This window comes from Lynx rufus, unplaced genomic scaffold (assembly GCF_022079265.1).
Source record: "Lynx rufus isolate CCGP_SWC_20201006 ecotype Redwood Valley unplaced genomic scaffold, mLynRuf1.p SCAF_7, whole genome shotgun sequence".
Classification (NCBI taxonomy): Eukaryota; Metazoa; Chordata; class Mammalia; order Carnivora; family Felidae; genus Lynx; species Lynx rufus.
In genome coordinates, this window is record NW_025814889.1 from 13,582,026 (window position 1) to 13,589,098 (window position 7,073).

Consider the following 7,073-nt stretch of genomic DNA (forward strand, 5'->3'; position numbering starts at 1 on the left):
ATTAAAATAGGAGGTACGTTTGAATCTTTTGTCTGGAGAGATCCATGTTTTTGGGGATTAATGTCACGGGGACTTATCTGGATCTTTCTCCAAACAAGCTTCCTGGCTTCAGGATCCATATTACTCCTTCTGGTAACTATAAATGAGTCTTTGTTAATTTGCTTTTTCACTACCCATCTAGGTCCTTGATTAATTTTCAACAACACCGAAACAAAAAACTAATTAGCCCAAATGAACAATTAACACAAGTATTATGTGTGAATGCGTGTTCCATTCATTTACTGTATATATTACTTAATTTTAGAAAATAACCCCCTTTGGAACATAGATCTTCTATTTTTCAGTGCATCAATATGTGAATGGTGAAAAATAACAAATTATAACCATATTCTAAGAATACGCTCAAAATTGAGATTTTTCCTTAGCCAAACATCTGCTAGAAATGTTAGAGAAATATAATACTGTAATGGTTTTACCATTAATAGTGACTTTCAGATCAAGATTTCAGGGTATATTACCCATTCTAATTTATTCATTTTCTCTCTCTTTTAATTTAATGTCAAGATGTTCTTTTAAGTCCAGACAGGTGGTGGATATTATAGCACTAATCCTCCATTTTACAGAGACAGAAAACAACTCTTTGAAATTTCAAGAGACTAATGCTAGTGTATACTGTTGAGAAGGGCTGGTAAAAAGTCCGAGATCACTGCTCCCTATCTGATCTGTGAGTCTCATTCAACCTGACAGTCATCGACATAACAGCTATACTGGGAACATTGCTCTGAATGGGCAGTCATAGCCAACATACACCAAGTCAGATATGGCTTGAGGAAGGCAGATACAGCATCAATGCAGACTTTGCTTTAGTCTTTACCAAAATTTAGAAATAAATGAGGCCTCTGGGTGGCTCAGTTGGTTAAGCGTCCAACTTCGGCTCAGGTCATGATCTCGTGGTTTGTGAGTTAGAGCCCCATGTTGGGCTCTGTGCTAACAGCTCAGAGCCTGGAGCCTGCTTCAGATTCTGTGTCTCCTTCTCTCTCTCTGCCCTTCCCCCACTTGTGCTCTGTCTCTCTGTCACAAAAATAAACATCAAAAAAAATTTTTTTTAAATAAAAAGCCACCATTTTTGAGAGGTTACCATGCAGCAAGCCTGTGCTAACTCAGGTATACCAGATTTCCCAGTCTTGAGAGATCATTCTCCTTTTAATATCCAAGTACAAGCAGTGTAAATCCCCCCTCCCCATGATAGCAAGAAGTCCAGGCTTTCAGCAGGCTCCCTCACCAAGTGTTTTGTCTCATTTCTACCATGGTTGCTATCGTCCCCTCAGGCAGGGTGACTCCAAGATGCGTCCCTCACATGGGGCCTTCTTGGTCCCCTCTCTACCAAGTATGTTTACAGTCAAGCGAATATGTAATGATTAACAATGGTTTAATGGTTTACTGAAGGCTTGTGGATGATAGGAGGAATTAAAGAGAAGTAAAAATCATTCCTAAACCTGGTCTCATTCACTCATTCATTTATTCCCTCAACTACATGCCAAGCACTGTCTAGAACTAGAGAGACAACAGTTAACAATGCAGCTTTCAAGTGGCTACAGTTGGTAGACTTCTGGGCAAAAAAGTTCTGAGCCTTCCTCAGACCCATTGTATCTCTCTTCTTGGCCCTGAGTTTGCAGCCCGGCCACAAGGACCACCTCGTCTCCCTTAAGGGGCACACCCAGGAACTCTGGCCAAAGTGCCAGCCCCAGCCCACGAAGAACAGTGACTTCTTTTTAGCTAGCATGGTGGCTAAGTCTTACCTAAAATAACAACATTAACAGATAATGGTTATTGAGTGTTTATTAGCAGTCATGAGTCTCAACAAATTAACTCATTTAATGCTCACAACTCTAGGAGAAAGGTGATATTATTAATTTGCATTTTTACCCATTAGAAAAACAAGACACAGAAACTTAAGTAACTTGCCCAAGGTCACAGCATTGCTAAGGAAGAGAGCCAGGATTATGAGCCCAGGCAGCCCGGCCCCAGAGTTCATGCTGTTAATCACTATACAATATCACTTTCTAAAAATACACATCTGCCCCAAAGAGGAACTTTCCAACAGGCTTCAATCCCATACTCACCTCTAGGAATTTATTCTACAGATATACCTATGCTTAGAGATATGTCTAGAAATGTTCATTGCAGCAGTGTTTGGAATCACAAAATTAATTGTTAATCAGTGGAAGACAAGTTAATACATATTTTAAAAATGCAGACAATTGAAAACTATGCAACTATTAAAAAGAAGGATGTAGAGACTTCATTTTTAATGTGGTATGCTAATTAAGTACATGGATTTATATTCTTCCCTTTCTAAGAAATCATTAAGATACTAGTAATAGAATTTTTTTAAAGATTTGAATTTACAATACCAAAGAGAATAGGAAGGAAGCTGTTAACATACAGGAAAATGCAACAAATTCCTATAAAACAAAAATCAGATGAAATATTAATTAATGAAAAGAAAACTCGAAAAACAGAAAGCCAGCATGCTGAGCATAACCACATGGAACCTCTTGTCTTGGGCAACAGGTACAATGGAACTTAAGAGAAGGTCTGGGGCACCTGGGTGGCTCAGTTGGTTAAGCATCCAACTTCAGTTCAGGTCATGATCTCACAGGTTATGAGTTTGAGCCCTGCATCGGGCTGGGCTCTGTGCTGACAGCTCGGAGCCTGGAGCCTGCTTCAGATTCTGTGTCTCCCTCTCTCTCTCTGCCCTTCTCCTGCTTACACTCTGTCTCTCTCTCTCTCTCTCTCTCTGTCTCTCTCTCAAAAATAAATAAACATTAAAAATTCTTTTAAAAAAGAGAAGGTCTGAAAATGTGAGTTTAATTGAAGGTCTGCCTCTGAAAGTCAAATTTTTCTATACCTTCCTATACCTGCAAAGAGGCTACAAAATGAGTAAGAGAATGAAAAAATGAGTGAATGAATAAATTAAATCAAATAAATAAGTAAGCATGAATAAATAAAATAAAAGTTAAGGTATGGGGATCAGGGTTTTATTTAAATTTGTCTTCAAAAAAAGGTTTTTTTCTAATCAGTTCTTATCTACGGTTCTTATCTATTTGATGAATTGTCTAGTGAACTAACAAGGCCAGCTAGTGTGGATGTCAATGTCCAAGAATAAAGGCCCTCTGCTGCTTTATTTCGGCCCCAATATAGTAGCTGAGAGTTCTCTGCCTATCCATTTATTAAAAAAAATTTTTTTTTAACGTTTACTTATTTTTGAGACAGAGAGAGAGACAGAGCATGAACGGGGGAGGGTCAGAGAGAGAGGGAGACACAGATTCTGAAACAGGGTCCAGGCTCTGAGCTGTCAGCACAAAGCCCGACGCGGGGCTCAAACTCACGGACCATGAGATTGTAACCTGAGCCGAAGTCGAATGCTTAACCGACTGAGCCACTCAGGCACCCCATCTGTCTATCCATTTAAAGTGAACCCGTTAGTTACGGAGTCTCGTCAACATTCACAGAGCTCCCGATCCTCAAACTGTTCCCTCATGTGAAAATACAAACAGATCATAAGACATCACAAGACATTTGAGAACTGCCAACATCAAGGGCAACAAGCAAGGCAGAAGAAAAGATCCTAGCAAGGAAGAATGAGGGAATGGCAGCGGGATAGGCAGCAGTATCTGCCATTTAAAGTGTGGTTCACGTATGCAGTCAACACCTAGCAGCTGAGCTCTGAGTGACAGGAGGAGAGCAAGGAGGGGAGAGTCTTTGCAACTTGATCCCAGGAACATGCCCTTCGGGTGCGCACAAGTCATGACAGGGGTCCTAGAAAACGTGAAAACATTAATTTGCGCTGCCATAAAAACTGTATACGTAGCTATAATAAAATAAATACTATTCCCATTCTTTTTTTTGACTTTCAGAAATAAATACACAGACCAAGAGTTGCGTACTGGTGATGCTCAAACAAAATTAGGCCTAAAGATGTGTTTTGTTTGGCTAATGACATTTTAAAAAATTTATTCCACCACTGTTAGAGCACAGAAACCTCCACTCTCTGTATCTTTCACTGAGTCAGTTCACAAGTTTATGTAAACGGAACACTACAGACATTAGAGCTTGTGGTCTACGGTGGGTATTTGCCCAGCATCCTTTCCCCCTTTCTTTTGGTAACAGCACCCTGATTTCCTTTTGGGGAACTCCTCCTGTCCTTTGGATAGAGCTTTAGGCCTGGCTCTAGCGGTGGGAGGTAGGTGACCAACATCCCCCAAGCCCCTGATCACAGTGATGGGTTCAAGGATATACAGGAGAACATATTGTTCCAATCAGAATAAATCCCCAAATTTGACTTGGAAGAAACTTCCTCTTCTTTCCAGTGGATTAACTCAATTTCAACTTGAGAAAGTAGAAGACTGGAGCAGCTGCCAACATCTTGTCTTTTTGAGGGGAGACAAGCAGGGTAGAATCAGCACAAAGCAGGATTTAAGAGATGGAGAGAAAGAAACTGGGTCCTGAAAATACTTTTGAATGAAGCTTTGCATAGTCTTCATTTCCCCCTGGATTTCCTTTCCTGTTTCATTTGCGTAAGTTGAGTTTTCTGTCACTTGCTGCGAAAGACTCCTATTCAATAAATGGCCCACAAGTACCAGCAAATCACAGAAGACTTCATTATGATTACAGAATAGGATAAAAACATTATCAACTTGACAATGGCAAAATAAAGGGAGAGCTGGGAGATTTTGAGAAATGAACAAGTTGTAAGGTGGTGATGTAGTTGGAGAGAAGGATAGGTTTGCTAATATTGTTATATTTCAAAGTCAGAAGGACTCCCTATGGTTGATGCAAAGAGGAATGGACTTGGGGAGCCTGGGTGGCCTGGTCATTTGGGCTTCTGGCTCTTGTCTTTGGCACAGGTCATGACCTCGTGGTGCATAAGATTGAGCCCCACATTGGGCTCTGCACTGAGCGTGGAGCCTACTTGGGATTCTCTCTCTCTCCCTCTGCACCTCTTCCACTCATTCTCTCCCTCTCTCTCTTTCAAAATAAATAAATAAATATAAAAAAAAAAGAGGAATGGAGTTACATGTCATGTCTAAAGCTGCAGAGGTGACCAGAAGGAGAATTTAAATAGAGATGGAACCATATCAGGAAGATATAGGGCGGAGTAACCAACTAAATCCTCACCTGCCCTATTAGCAAATCAATGGTAATGTCTAGAATTGATAAATAAAGACAAAACCATATTAGCGGGATAGATGGTCATCTATCATAGCAGAATCTCAATAGATAATATTTCAGGTCAATAAATTAAGAAACAGAAGTATAAACCTTTATAATATGGTTCCATGCATCAGAAAACCAAAGACAGAAACAGATAAAAATCGGTTGCCTTTAAGGGAACAGGGATAGAGGTGAGGATGTGAGGCAGATGATTCTCTTCCATTATAAATCTTTATGTATGGTTTATACTTAAATCATATGTGAGTTTTCCAATCCATTTTTTAAAAGAAAGGAATGTGGCTAATTTACATATGACAATATGGAAAATCTCCAAGATTTATTTTGAATGATAAAAGCAAATTGAAAAACAAGTTATATTGTATGTTCCAAATTGTGTTAAATATGTGCATACATCTATAAATATGCCTGTATAAATATATACATATATGTGTTTATACTTATATAGAAAATTTATGGAAGTATGCCTAAGAAGTATCTGTCTCTGGAGAGAGAGCCCTAAACATCTGGACTGGGAAGAAGACACTTTTCATGGTATGTCCTCTTGTTTGACTTTTTTGTAACCATATGCAAATATTAATCTTTCCATTTAAAATAAAAAGCTAGCATAGAAACATTCCAAAGTAACATGGTACCAACATAATTATTTCTAGGGTCACAGATATAAGTCAAAGGTTTGGCCCAAACGATCTCTCCAAAGAGAAGACTAACACAGCTGATCTAAGACCTAAGAGCGAATGAAGTCATTTGGTGCCATTGTCAGAATGCCTTAAGAATATTAGTCATGGTCCATATAGAACTCAGAGGTGAAACACTAAGAGTAGGACTCATTTATTCAAAAGATATCTACTGTGAACCCATGACACTGAAGATTCTGAGGTAGGGGATGCTATGGGGATATGAGCAAACAAGACAGAATTCTTGCTTTCTTAGAGTTCAGAGACCAGTAGGGCATATGAGCAAGTATGCTAAGTACAATAAGGGAAAGCTGCTGGCCTCCAGAAATGAAATAACTTGCGTGGGGAAAGATGGCTGCTCTTACAGCCCATGTCCTTGTCTGCTGACATTCACTTTCCCTTTGGGGATCCCACTCATCCCTGTCCTGCCACAACAACCTTGGGAGGCACTGCCCTCCCCTTTATACATCAGCCCCAGAGAAGCCACACCTGTCGCCTCTCCTCCACAGTTCAGCCGACTCGACTGGGTGAAGGGATGCCCAGAGAGCCGGTGAAACAATATTTCTGGCTGTGTCTCTGAGGGTGTCTCTCGAAGAGGTTGGTTTGAAGTGGGGACTGAGTAAAGGCCACCCTCCCCAAAATGGGTGGGCAATCCACCAGGGCCAAAATAGCACAAACAGGCAGAGGAAGGGTGAATTTGCTCTCAGTGCTTGAGGTGAGACAACCACCTTCACCGGCCCTTAGGTATCCATGCTCCTGGTTCTTGGCTTTGAGATTTAGCTGGGGTTTATGCTTTAGCTCCCAGATTCTTGGGCCTTGGAACGAAGACTGAATTACACCACCAGCTTCCCCAGTTCTCCACCTTGCAAACAACAGATCTGTGGGAGCCAATTCCTATAATAAATCTGCTCCTATGCCTATCTATCTGATTTTGTCTATCCCATTGGATAGGACGCTTCTCTGATGAGTCCTATATAGTGACATTTAAGCAGACTATTGATTACAAAAGAGAATTGCTCCTCTTAAAAACCTGGGTTTGTTTTTTGTTATTGGTTTTGCTTTGTTTTGTTTTGTTTTGTTTTACTGGCTGCATAGGTAACATCATTGGCAGTGCCCCAAAGCCCTAACTGATCCCTACCGTGTGCCCCAGCGCTTCCTCAC